A 14,701-nucleotide genomic window follows, 5' to 3' on the forward strand; every position below is an offset into this window, starting at 1 on the left:
AGGTCCATCGTGCCCAGCAGTCCGCTCACGCAGCGGCCAAACAGGTCCAGGAGCTGTGCAGTAATCCTCTATCTATACCCCTCTATCCCTTTTTCCAGCAGGAAATTGTCCAATCCTTTTTTGAACCCCAGAACCGTACTCTGCCCTATTACGTCCTCTGGAAGTGCATTCCAGGTATCCACCATAGAAACATAGAATATGACGGCAGAAAAGGGCCACGGCCCATCTAGCCTGCCCCTACTAATGGCCCACCCCCTAACTACCTCCATGAAGAGATCCCACATGCCAATCCCACCACACATTGGGTAAAGAAGAACTTCCTAGTATTTGTTTTGAATCTGTCCCCTTTCAACTTTTCCAAATGCCCTCTTGTTCTTTTATTTTTCGAAAGTTTATAGAATCTGTCCCTCTCTACTCTCTCTATGCCCTTCATGATCTTATAAGTCTCTATCATATCCCCTTTAAGTCTCCTCTTCTCCAGGGAAAAGAGTCCCAGTTTCTCCAATCTCTCAGCGTATGAAAGGTTTTCCATACCTTTTATCAGACGCGTCGCTCTCCTCTGAACTCTCTCAAGTAACGCTATATCCTTCTTAAGGTACGGCGACCAATATTGGATGCAGTACTCCAGATGCGGATGCACCATCGCCCGATACAACGGCAGGATAACTTCTTTCGTTCTGGTAGTAATCCCCTTCTTGATTATACCTAGCATTCTATTTACTCTCTTAGCAGCCGCTGCGCACTGTGCCGTCGGTTTCATTGTCATGTCACGCGGTGGCCCTTTGGTCAAAGACCAGCGCCCTACCTGCGTACGTTCTGGTTCAGCAGGAACTTGTCTAATTTTGTCTTGAATCTCTGGAGGGTGTTTTCCCCTACGACAGACTCCAGAAGAACGTTCCAGTTTTCTACCACTCTCTGGGTGAAGAAGAACTTCATTACATTTGTACAGAATCTATCCCCTTTTAACTTTAGAGGGTGCCCTCTCGTTCTCCCTACTTTGGAGAGGGTGAACAACCTGTCTTTATCTACTAAGTCTATTCCCTTCAGTATCTTGAATGTTTCGACCATGTCCCCTCTCAGTCTCCTCTTGTCAAGGGAGAAGAGGCCCAGTTTCTCTAATCACTCGCTATACGGCAACTCCTCCAGCCCCTTAACCATTTTAGTCGCTCTTCTCTGGACCCTTTCGAGTAGTACCGTGTCCTTCATGTACGGCGACCAGTGCTGGATGCAGTATTCCAGGTGAGGGAGTACCATGGCCCAGTATAGCGGTATAATAACCTTCTCCGATCTGTTCATGATCCCCTTCTTAATCATTCCTAGCATTCTGTTCACCCTTTTCGCTGTCAACGCACATTACACAGACAGCTTCATTGACTTGTCGACCAGTACTCCCAAGTCGCTTTCCTGGAGTGTCTCTCAAAGTACCGCACCAGACATTCTGTATTCGTGTATAAGATTTTTGTTACCGACATGCATCACCTTACACTTATCCACATTGAACCTCATTTGCCATGTTGCAGCCCATTTCTCAAGCGTGTTTATGTCACGTTGCAGATCATCGCAATCCTCCTGCGTCTTCACTACTCTGAATAACTTAGTATCGTCTGCAAATTTAATCACCTCACTCATCGTACCAATTTCCAGATCGTTTATAAATATGTTGAAGAGTACAGGTCCAAGCACTGAACCCTGCGGCACTCCACTCGTGATACTTTTCCAGTCTGAGTATTGTCCATTTACCCCCACTCTCTGTTTCCTATCTGCCAGCCAGTTTTTAGTCCACTTGAGTATTTCGCCCTTGATTCCATGGCTCGTAATTTTTCAAAGTAGTCATTCATGCGTAACCTTGTCGAACGCCTTCTGAAAATCCAGATATACATCGACTGGGTTGCCTTTGTCTATCTGCCTGTTTACTCCCTCGAAGAAGTGCAGCAAATTCGTCAAGTAAGACCTTCCCTTGCTGAAATCATGCTGGCTGGTCCTCATCAGATTGTGTCCGTCAAGATGCTCAATGATGAGGTCCTTTATCAGCACCTCTACCATCTTTCCTGGTACCGAGGTCAGACTCACCAGTCTGTAGTTTCCCGGATCACCCCTTTAACCTTTCTTGAAGATCAGCGTAATATTCGCCACTTTCCAGTCTTCCGGAATCCTTCCTAATTTGATCAACAGATTGGCTATTAGTTGAAGCAGTTCAGCTATAGCCCCTTTCAGTTCCTTGATTACCCTCAGATGGATGCAATCTGGTCCCGGGGGATTTATCATTTTTAAGCCTATCAATCTGTCTGCATACCTCTTCTAGACTGACCGTCAACCCTGTCAGTTTCCCGTCTTCGTTTCCTGCGTATAGCCTGTTGGCTTCCGGTATGTTGTGTATATCCTCTTCGGTAAACACAGACGCAAAAAATGTGTTCAGTTTGTCAGCAATGACTTTGTCTTCTTTTTGCACTCCCTTTATTCCATGGTCATCCAACGGCCCCACTGCTTCCTTCCCAGGTCACTTCCCCTTAATATATCGAAAGAATGGCTTGAAGTTTTTTTGCCTTCTTGGCTATTTTTTCCTCATAGTCTCTTTTGGCTTCTCTTACCGCCTTATGGCACCTGCTTTGATGCTGTTTGTGCTTTTTCCAGTTTTTGTCTGTTTTGACCTTTTCCATTCCTTAAACGAAGTCTTCTTGTCTCTGATCGCTTCCTTCACCACTACAGTTCCTTGTTCTTTTTCCTCTTGGATCCCTTGTCGATACGCGGTATATATAGATTCTGCGCCTCTGTGACTGTGTCCTTAAAAAGGGACCATACTTGTTCTAGCCTCTTTACAGTGCTTATCCTCTTTTTAATCTTCTTCCCCACCTTGAGTCTCATCCCTTCGTAATTCCCTTTTCAGAAGTTCAGCACCGTGCCCATCGTTCCGGATTGGTCGAAATGGATCATATTGTGATCACTGGTTCCCAGCGTCCCCTCTACTTCTACACCTTGCGCCGGTCCTCATATTCCATTTAGAATTAAGTCCAGAATTGCGTTTCCTCTCGTATTTTCCTTGACTAGTTGATCCAGGAAGCAATCGCCTACAGCATCCAGGAACTTGGTCTCCCTACCACAGCCAAAGGTGCCTAGGTTCCAGTCTAACCCCGGATAATTGAAGTCACCCATGATAACTGCGTTGCTTCCTAACATGCCCCTTTGATCTCTGGATGCACAGCAGCTTAGAAGTGCTACTGCACATCCAGAAATTTGTTTTTGATTATCGGTACTTGGAATTCCCTGCTATTAAGACATCCAAGTGCCGACTTAGGCTGGTTTTTGGACGTTTTGATTATGAGCCCCTTAACTACCTAAGCTGAACAGTTAAATCAGACCACATTTAAGCCAATCAGTCAGTCTTATCTTTACACAATGTCGCTTATGTGATTAAGTGCTGAATATTACAATTAACTGTATAAGAGATTAGCCGGCCACATAAACCTGGATATTCAATGCTAGTGCCTGGACATGGTGTGGCATTGAATATCTGAAAATAATGCCAGCATGGTTAAAAACAATCACAGCCACTGGCTGATTATTGCTCTCTACATTTTATATTATCTATATATCTTCTTTCTTAAGAAGTATACTACTGCTACCTAGTCTCATAATGTGAAATTCACTCCTAAGGTTGTGTACATTTTTCCATCCAGTGTGTATTTTCCAATTTTATTTTCTATAATGACAAGGAGCAGTTGAATTTAGCACATAATTATGCATTTCATTTGCCAAATGAGTCATGAGCAAATATTGTTCAAAATCCCAGACGCTTCATATTTCAGAACCTCAAACATATTTAAAAATGCTGTCTGACAAATTAAATTAATTTTGCAAGAAGCCTTGATAGGATAAGAGAGAGAGAGAGCGCAATACTTTCTTTCTTTCTGTCTCCATATCCCTCCATTTCTTTTTGTCTGCCTCACTGTCTTTCTGTCTCCCTGTTCTGCCTTCCTGTCTCTCTGTCTCCCCTTTCTTTCTCCCCAAGCTACCGCCAGGGCTGTCGTCTGGAAACAAGCCCCCAAGCCACCATCAAAGAACAGGCCCCCAAACCACCACCAGCATTTCGGAACAGGCCCCCAAGCCACTACCAACGTCGCTGTTGCCGCCGACTTTTTTCTGTTTCCCAACGCCACAACAGGCCAGCAGCTGTACCCCCCGACGTCAATTCTGACATCGGAGAGGACGTTCCAGGCCAGCCAATCGCTGCCTGGCTGGCCAAGAACTTCCTCTCCGACGTCAGAATTGACGTCGGGGGGTACAGCTGCTGGCCTGTTGTGGCGTTGGGAAACAGAAAAAAGTCGGCGGCAACAGCGACGTTGGTAGTGGCTTGGGGGCCTGTTCCGAAATGCTGGTGGTGGTTTGGGGGCCTGTTCTGTGACGTTGACGGTGGCTTGGGGGCTTGTTTCCAGACGACAGCCCTGGCGGTAGCTTGGGGAGAAAGAAAGGGGAGACAGAGAGACAGGAAGGCAGAACAGGGAGACAGAAAGACAGTGAGGCAGACAAAAAGAAATGGAGGGATATGGAGACAGAAAGAAAGACAGAGAGAAAAAGAAAGAAAGGGGGGCAAGGAGACGGAAAGAAAGAAAGGGAAGGGACAGGGAGAGAGGAAGAAAAAGTTGGAAGAGGGAATGGAGTATGTTGGGTGGCAGGGGGCAGGCAGGGATAGAAGAAGTAAAAGTTGGACTCATGGAAGGACAGAGATGTTGGTTGGGGAATGAAATGAGGTCTGGAGGAGATGAAGCATGCAGGAGGCAGAAAGAAGGGAAGAAATATTGGATGTACAGTCAGAAGAAGAAAGTGTAACCAGAAACTCATGAAATCACCAGATAACAAAGGTAGGAAAATGATTTTATTTTAAATTTAGTGATCAAAATGTGTCCGTTTTGAGAATTTATATCTGCTGTCTATATTTTGCACTATGGCCCCCTTTTACTAAACCGCAGTAGTGGATTTTAGCGCAGAGAGCCTATGAGCATTGAGAGCAGCATGGGGCATTCAGTGCAGCTCCCTGTGCTAAAAACCGCAATCGCTGTTTAGTAGAAAGGGAGGGGTATATTTGTCTATTTTTGTATAGTTGTTACTGAAGTAACATTGCATATTTTAAAGTCATCTGCCTTGACCTCTTTGAAAATAACCCGAATATAAATGATAATTAACATTTTCTCTGCGTACAGTGCGCTTTGTGTTTTTTAAAATTTTATTGTTGGTAGATCATTTTGACTTGGTCATTTTAAAAGTAGCTCGCAAGCCAAAAAAGAATAAAGCTTAGGGTTGATCTTTTCCAGCGCCTATTAGTGGGATAAAGATGACCAAAAAAGTGAAAGCCCTATATATGACAAACAGTGTGCAACTGAAATACAAGACTTTTGGGGGGAAAGAGGAAGCGATACGAATCATCTCTGAAAGGGAAGATGAACTTCCATCCACACCTCCAAAAGTAAGAAACTAGACAGGGATCTGTTATGGATATCCAAAAGTTGGGAATAGAAAGGGGAGGCACTGTTAGGAGATTTCAACCTGCCAGATGTCTAGTCTGCAGTAACAGAATGTAGTAGTGAGATCATAGATGTCTTTCAAAATGTTCTGCTCAGACAAACGGCAATGGAATGCACGAGGAAAGAGGCAACATCGGATCTAGTGCTCACAAATGGAGAAAGTGTCTCATATCTAGGTGGCTGCCGACTTGGGCAACAGTGATCACCACGTGGTGTGGTTGCATATAGGGTTACCAGACATCCGGATTTCCTTGGACATGTCTTCCTTTTGAGGACATGTCCGGGGGTCCAGAGCCTCCTCAAATCGCGCGCATGCATGGACTTCTTCCCTGCCTGACAAGATCAGGCAGTGGGGGGGGGGGGGGGCTAGGGCAGGACTGGGGGGCGGGATTAAGGCATTATAGGGAGGGGATGGGTAGAACTGGGAGGGTCTAGACGGTCTGGATTTTCTGATTGGAAAATTTGGCAACCCTAGTTGCATATAAAGAATGCCGGCAAACAAACCTAAAAAAGTACTGTATTTCAAACATGATTTTAGTAAAACGGGGAAGTACCTAAAAAAAAAAAAAGATCTAGCAGGAAAGGAGGAAATCAAAGATGTGGGAAGGCAATAGACCAAGCTGAAAGGAGCTATGAAAATGGCAATAGATCTTTATATAAGAAAAGCAAGAGGAAGCCTATATGGCTCTCCAAACAAATGGCTGGAAAAAAAAAATAGGCAAAAGACACAAGACAGCAAGAATCACAAAAAAGAATATTGGATAAATCCAAAAGAGGCAAAGAAAGAAATAAGAATCTAGCTGGGAGGAGCTGCAGATTTTGGTTCAAGTCTTTCAGGTGCAGTGAAGGAATTGCATTTATGGTGCTAGTTCAGGCTGGCCTGGCTCAGTTGGTGCCATAGAACTGGAAGCTGATTAAGACTGGGGTTTATTTTTATTTTACTTTTTTTAGTTTTTGATGCCATTAATGGTTATATGCATTTTTGTTGGGGGTTGGGAGGTATTTTTTATTTATACTGCTGCCATTTTTGGTTCTTTCTTTGGGATTCTTTAAGTTAGAGGGGTTTTTTTCCTTCTGTTGTGCCTTTTATTGGATTATTGTACTGTTTCTTCCTTTTATCTATCCCTGGTATGTTTATTTCTTTCATAGGTAATATAGTTAGATTGGGAGCCCATGGAAACAGAGAGGGAAATTACTTAAAAGTACCCGATTAGTTTTGTGGCCATTGTATTAGTCAAATTTTAATTGTTTTTATAAACCGCTTTTAAGCCAGCGTGGTGATTTAGCGGTATATAAACTCTGCACTAAAATTAAATTAAAAATAAGCATGGACAAAGGCCTAGATTCACTAAACTTACCGATCCTATAATGACAATCGCAAAACCAGTTTTACTGGTTTTGTGATCGTTCCCGTTCCCCGACCCGATTCACTAAACTGATGTCCGATCAATCTCCTATCCAACCATACAAATGAGTAAAACCCCATGCAAAATAGCCAAGCGATTGATTCACTAAATTGCTTGGCTATTTTGAATCGGGTTTTACTATCCTAAAACCCAACTGCTGCAGACCTGTTGGTACCTGTTACCAACAGGTCTGCCAGTTTTTTGACAGGTCCGCCTGTCTTTATTATTCTTTTTTTTTTCATGGCAAACACAAAATATCTGCCCCATAAAAAAAAGAATAAAAAAAAGATAGGCAGATCTGTCAAAAACCACCGCCCGCCTCGGACAAAGGCGCCTCCCCCCCCCCCCCGTGACCCACAAATGGCAGGAGAGATGCCCACTCCTTCCTGCCACCCGACACTCCCCCCACCACTCACGCTTAAAAATATGGCAGGAGGCATGCTCACTCCCTCCTGACATCAGACCCCATTAGATATGGCAGGAGGAATGCCAATTCCCTTCTACCATCGGGACCCCACCATCACCATCGGCACCGCCATTGGCCTGGCTTGGCCCCCCATACCTGTGAGTTGGGAGCAGGAGGGGTGCTCAGTACTTCCTGTTCCATAGGCCTCCAGCAATCTTCAGGAGCAGGAGAAACCACAAAGTCCTCTTGCTCCTGCTCCTCCGCCCGGCTGTGATGCAATGCTGGTCTTAGGCCCTGCCCCAGTGCATCACGTGATGCACGGAGAGGAGCCTAAGGTCCTGATTGGCTCAGGCTCCTTGGGCTCCTCCCTAGGGAGGAGCCTGAGGCGCCTGAGCCAATCAGGGACTTCCTTAGGGCTGAGCCTAAGGAAGTCCCCAATTGGCCAAACTTCCATCAGCGATGGGCACATGCAAATTAGGAAATCTTCGCTGCTGTCTGCCGACCTCATTTCCATGCGCGATTTTAAGAATGTCTCGGGTTTTTGGATTTGGTATCTAAACAGCTGCGTTAGCAGACCGTCTCTTTTGAACAAGGGTTTTTGAGAATCTGGTCCTCAGTTCAGTAAATGGATCTCAAAAATCCAAAGAGCAATATTCTATAAACAGGGCAATATTCTATAAACAGGCCATTAATAGAATAGCGCGTTGAGAGCCAATATCTATGCCAAACTTTAGGCATGAAGACTGATACCAACTGAAACCTGGTGTAAATCCTGGCATGTAATTTAGGCACGTATCCCCGGTTTTCAGTAACACCTCGCACATCTTTAGTGAACACCCCTGTCCTGCCCATGCTTCCTTTTGAGTTGTATATGCTATGAGATCTGTGTGTGTATCTTTGTAGGATAGCAGAAATTTACTAACAAAATACAAAGAAGTTACATCGATACTTGTGTAAAAGGAAGAGAAGAGAAGAATTCAAGAACTCTTAGGTAACAGGTAACATGTCCTGCTGCTTAAAATGGAGCTATCACCAGTCAGAGAAACCTCCTGTAGTGGCAGATATGTTATGCTGACTTATTATTTAACTATACTAATAGCTGAACAGTCCTTTCTTCTTTTTCCTTCTTTATTTGTTTTGATGCTTATATTGTATCATTTCATGTTTTCTTTGTTATATCATTGATTTTTAGTGATGTGCAACTGGACCATGTATTTTTACAATTTGTAAATGTATATGCATTACTGTTATTCCTCTTGAACTTGGATTATATGTTGTTTTTTGGTGTTTGTTGTTCTACAAAATACCAATAAAGTGTTTGAATTCAAAATTCTCTCTCTCCAATTTTTCAACAAATTTTGAATAAATACGAGGGTTGATTCATAAGTCAAGTTATTTTTTCTCTGGGAAATGCGCCAACACTGGAAGTCTAATATATGCACTTCTTAACGTTGCCTCCAGATGCAAGATGAGTCCAGCGGTCTCTGGTAGGGGAGAAGCAAAAAACATGACATTTGAAATCATCGTTTCATTATGGTATACAGGCCCAGATTCTCTAAATGGCACCTATATGGGCAGCCACCTAATAAGCGGCCGCCGATCGCATATCAATCACGCAACAGCGCCAATTAAAGAATCACGCCTCCAGGAAAGATAGGCAGTGGAAATGAAGGCCAGGGTTTTCTAGGCTTACATTACCGGTGCCTATCTTTGCCGTGAATTTATTTATTTAAAACATTTATATCCCACATATCCAAATATGTAGGTAGGTTACAAAAAACACACAAAAGCATAACATAAAAAAGTCCTGATATCTAAAAACTAATGCATCACGCTTAAACATCCCCAAAAAAGTCAACTTGCATAACCCCATAACACACAATTTGAAAAATAAAAATCTACAATTTATGCAAAATCATTCTTTACATGTTAAATTAAAATACAGCAATAATTGTTACTCCCATCACAAATTTTGGAATGACTTCTGGAAAAGGTAAGCCTTCAAACATTTATGAAAAAATAAGAAAGAAGAAATCAGACGAACAGCATCAGGGAGGGCGTTACATAATTAAGGGCCTACCACCCCAAAGATGTGAGAACAAGTGGTTGCCTTAGCTATAAAATGTACAGAAGAGACAATCAATAATTGCTTTGTTTGAGACCTCAAAGAATGGAAAGGCATATAACATAACAAACATAAAAGCAATTTCTAGACCACATGCGGTTAACAAAAGATTAATAAGACTACAAATAAATGAAGGAACTTGCTAATTACTAATTACTATTGCTAATTACACTAATATTTGGAGAACAAATAAGTTTTTAATTGCTTCCTAAAATATAGATAAGAAGAAGATAATAATAGATATTTAAACTCCTTATCCCAAGTAGCGGCCTGATAGGAAAGTGTGCGCTCATGATATTTTTTTAATTTACAACCAGAGATAGATGGAAATGAGAAAAGAGGATGAATTTTACGAGGACACCTTTGTGCTTATATGTAAAAAGATTCAGCCAGATATTGCGGAACATGAACTAGAGATACTTCATAGTAAATGCAGCCCAATTTAAAGATGACTCCAATAAAGTTGGCACTATATTCGGCAGAGTTTGATGCAAGGCTTTAGACTAATACCAAGATCTTAAATTGAATTCTCCAAACCACTGGAAGCCAATGAAGCTCAACTGCACTTACTTAGGCACTTTACAACTCCTAACACCACTTCCAGCGTTAGCCACATCTATGATGGCATTAGATGCCAGTAGGTGCTTCTGGAGACGTGATGCCAGCACCTTTTATTTAGCTGCCCATGGGTGCTTTAAATTTAACTTTGCTTGCCATTTCAAATGGCGTTTCCCAATTAACTTAGCCATTTAGGTGCTGTTTATAGAATTTTCCTCACACCGTACCACATGAACAAAAAAGTATAAGTATTAATTGTTTAACTGTTAACATCCTTCAAAGTAGTCTCCCATATTGTCTTGTGTGTCATCGAGTTTGTGAGGGGACACACTGTGAATGCACAGTATTACAAGTCATTTCTGTAGTACCACCTGCGCCATGCAGTACAGGAGAAACGTCCAGAACTGTGGCACAACACCATACATGACGACACTTTGAAGGATGTTCACAGTTAAAACATACTCACTCTCAAGCCGATTGTGTGCTTGGTTTAGTAAAACAACTAACATTTATTACTTGTTTGTTAATAAAACGATGATTTCAAAATGTCATATTTTTTGCTTCTCCCCTACTGGAGACCAGATCTCTCATCTGGTGGCAACCTTAAGAAGTACATGTCGCACACTTTCAAATATATATATTAGATTTCCAGATAGAATAGCAGTTAACAGAATGCATGTGCAAATCCAAAATGTTGCCAATTAACGCCAATAATTGTTACTGGTGCTAATTTGCTCATTAGCCAATTTAGTTAAATGTACATCTCAGGATAGCATGCAAATATTGTGCACGAAAATGTGAACGCCATTTATAGAATCTGGGGGCTAGCACCCCTATAACCAGGTTTGTATGACAGCACGCTCACTGATCCAGGGCACAGTCTGTGGTATAAGTATACAGCAGAGTTGTCCAACGTCGGTCCTCAAGGGCCACAATCCTATCGGGTTTTCAGGATTTCCCCAATGAATTTGCATGAGATCTGTTTGCATGCACTGCTTCCATTTTTATGCAAATAGATCACATGCATAGTCATTGGGGAAATCCTGAAAATCTGACCTGGCGAGGGCTGAGGTTGGACGCCCCCTAGCATTCAGAAACTAAGCAGAGGTGCTGTGTGACCCCATTTCTACAGGCAGTCACCCATCCTGTCTTCCTAATATATTTTTTAGTTATTCTAAGTACTCATTTCAAAAGATAAGGAGAATTGTATAGTCACAATACACTGGAATATTTAAAAAATATTAGAAAACCTAAAAAAAAAAAAAAAAAGTTACCCTTCAGAAACCGTGTCAACTAACAGGAAATTCTCTATAAAATAATGTGCTATTTTTGTTTCTCAGCAAGCTCAAACTTTTATTTATTTATAACCTGCTTTTTACAGAGCGCCTCACAATTTAAACATTCACAATACAAATCATCGCCATTTAAAACTTAAAACAGACAAGCGACCAGTGCTTAGACCTACACAGAATGTCAAGTCCCATATTTCATATTCCAAAACAGGCGTTTCTTCAATAATTTCTTAAAAACTCCAAGATTACCTGCTGTTGTATATACGTAGGCACACTATTCCTTTCCTGCAGGCCAATGCATGAAAACATGCTTGCTCATGTAGGGGTCCTTTTACTAAGGCGTACTAGTCATTTTAGCACGCTAAACGCTAACGTGTCCATTATATCCTATGGACGCGTTAGTGTTTAGCGTGTGCTAAAACACCTAGCGTGCCTTAGTAAAAGGACCCCGTAATATTCAATCTCAGACACCTAACTGGAGGAACAAACAAATCTGCGCAATGGACAGAGCGTAGCTTTGGTAACGGAACATAAGATTAAATAGTGCTCATCAGGCTTGCAGGTGCTTGGCCATAAAACAAATAAAACAACATAAGCAATCTGTAACATATACAGTCCTCCAATTTTAACCAGTAGAACTTCATGTAATATTGTGTCACAGGCTCAGTTCTTCCCAAACGAAAGTGTTCTTATTACCGAATTTTGCGCAACCTGCAACGCACATAAAGAAGTTGCAGGTAAAGGTTTGTCTATCCTTGTGGAATACAGTTGATGATGAAGATGATGATGGTTAGATTTTTCATTTTCCTATGTTCTGGCAATCCTCACTTGAAATTTAAATGAACTAGATCACAGTTCTTCAACTGCCGGACCGCGGACCGGTGTTGGTCCGCAAAAAAATCTTGCCGGTCCATGAAGGATTCGGGTCCCCGCCGCAACAAAAGGTGCCGGCGTCAGCTGACATGCAACTTCCTGTTGCCGTCGCTATGCCGGGACTCCTGCCTTCCACCACCGTGACTCCTGCCATGTATGTCTCCTGCTCCTGTCTTTGTCTCTGTCCGCACTACTAGACCAGCATCGACAGCTCTGTGTGCTTTTAACTTTGGCACACAGCTGCCCCTAAGCAGTATTTTAGCCGCGGTTTCATGAGACAGCCTCGGGGCCTTTGCTAGGCTGGCCCGCTTCGATGATGCGATGTGGGCCAGCCTACCAAAGGCCACGAGGCTGCCTCATAAAACCGCAGCTAAACTACTTCTTAGGGGCAGCTGTGTGCCGAAGTTAAAAGCACACAGAGCTGCCGCTAGCCTACACAGAGGAAACATTTGCTGGAGAGGGAAGGTGGGAAGGGAGAAGGGATACTGCTGGACAAAGGACAAGGAAGGGGGTACTGCTGACAGGGGAGAAAGGGAAGGAACGAGAGTTACTGTTGGATAAGGGGAGGAGGAAAGGGAGAAGGGGTACTCCTGGACAAGGGAGGGGAAGGGGATACTGCTGACAGGGGAAAAGGGAAGGGAAGAGAGTTACTGTTGGAAAGGGAGAAGGTACTGCTGGACAGGAGAGGAGGAAAATTGGAAGGAAACAGCTGGCAGGGAGATTAGAGGAGGGGAAGGAGTCAAGATGGAATGGAGAGATCAGATGAGGGAAAGGGGAGAGAGAGGAATGACAAAGTAGAGAGAGATTGATGCTGGAAAGGAGGGATCAGATGAGAAATAAGGAAACAGGGACAAAGATGCTAGATCTGGTGTAGGAGACAGGGGCATAGAAAGAACACAGATACCATATGGGAGGGGGAGAGGGAAGACAGTGGATGGAAGGGGCAGATGCTGGATTGAAGAGACAGAGGGCAGACGCTGGATGGAAGAGAGTGAAAAGACGATGAAAACAGAAACCAGAGACAACAAAAGGTAGAAAAGAATAATTTTATTTCTATCTTGTGATTAGAATATATCAGATTTAAAATATGTATCCTGCTAGAGCTGATGTTAGACATAACTGGAGAGTACAAAGCCCAGGCAGTGCTTCTTTAGCTTACGCTCTCTCTGACCAGGAGGCAGTTGCCCTAGTTGCACTCCCCATAACACCATTCCTGCCATGTGTGACTGTGGTATTCTGTTAGCATGATATTTGTGTAGCATTCTGTAATAATTTGGCTTATTCAGTTTTCTTAAGACGGGGGTTTTGTTGATCCTTGCCCTGTATTATTTATATTTATAAAATGATAATTGTACAGAAATAATTATTTTATTTTATTTCCGCCGGTCCATAGGTGTAAAAAGGTTGAAGAACACTGATGATGATAGGGGCTAAGACATATCATTTTTTATTCAAAAGTGAGAAGACAGTGACACCAAGTGGTAAGATAGGAAAGTGTTTTGCAAGACTTGGATTTGCAGCTCAGCCCAGGACGATACAACTATTCCAGCAGAGATAAGTACTCCTCTACTCTTATTTATTGCTGTTTTCAAACCATCATATTTATTGGTAGGGAGGAGTGCAATGATGATTTAAGTCTGATGAACTGGAAGAATCCTGCGCTCGTATAGTCTAGAGTTCACATTGGCTTTCACTGAGCACTATTAATTATTTATTTTTTTAAAAAGAGAGTTTTCTGTTACAATATTTAAGACTGGATTTATTTTTAAATGATTTTCTGAATTCTTGTAAAATTAATGTATTGAATTATTTATTAGTACTTATTATCTCTTATGGGTATAAAATGTATATCATAATGAGCTTTTTGAAGATTTGATTATTAAATAAAAAATTTATAATAGTTATGGGATAGGGTGGGGGGAGGGATATAGATTGATTTGTTTCTTGAAAGAATATTAAGTGATGTCTTAAATATAAAATGTATTTAATTTGTATTGCACTTATTGAAAATATTTAAAATGAATAAATTTAAAAAAAAAAAGACTAGTAATTCTCTTTTTGTAGAAGTTAAAAAAAACAAGCCATCTGTTGAGAAAATGTTATTTCCAATATCTCAGAACCTTTATTCACCCTTTCATTTGCCAGATGCTTGTTGATTTATCTGGTACTGTTATAAGTTCAAGTGTATTTTTTATACTATGGGATCCTTTTATTAAGGTGCACTAACCGATTTAGTGCACGCTAAATGCTAAGGCATCCATTATATCCCATGGGCTACTTAGCATTTAGCGTGTGCTAATCATTAGTAAGCGCTAAATTGGTTAGTGCACCTTAATAAAAGGACCCCTATATTGTTCATGAATGCAAGGGTTTAATAGTATGGATTACAATAAATAATGAATGGTTCAGGGTGGTTTATATTATTACTTAAAAATTACTACAGTCGAGTAAACCAACTTTTGTAGAAAGCTGAAAGCAAAATTAAGGAAGAGAAAGAAATACAGTAAAACCTTGGTTTGCGAGCA

The 14,701-nt window shown here is 41.9% G+C and overlaps 1 protein-coding gene across 6 annotated transcripts in view; it reads right to left on the reverse strand.

Moving 5' to 3' along the window:
* Positions 1 to 14,701, reverse strand: part of LRRC20 (leucine rich repeat containing 20) — a 368,748-nt gene that overhangs the window by 325,467 nt on the left and 28,580 nt on the right. The gene's annotated exons all lie outside the window — the stretch shown is intronic.

This window comes from Geotrypetes seraphini, chromosome 4, assembly GCF_902459505.1.
Source record: "Geotrypetes seraphini chromosome 4, aGeoSer1.1, whole genome shotgun sequence".
Lineage (NCBI taxonomy): Eukaryota > Metazoa > Chordata > Amphibia > Gymnophiona > Dermophiidae > Geotrypetes > Geotrypetes seraphini.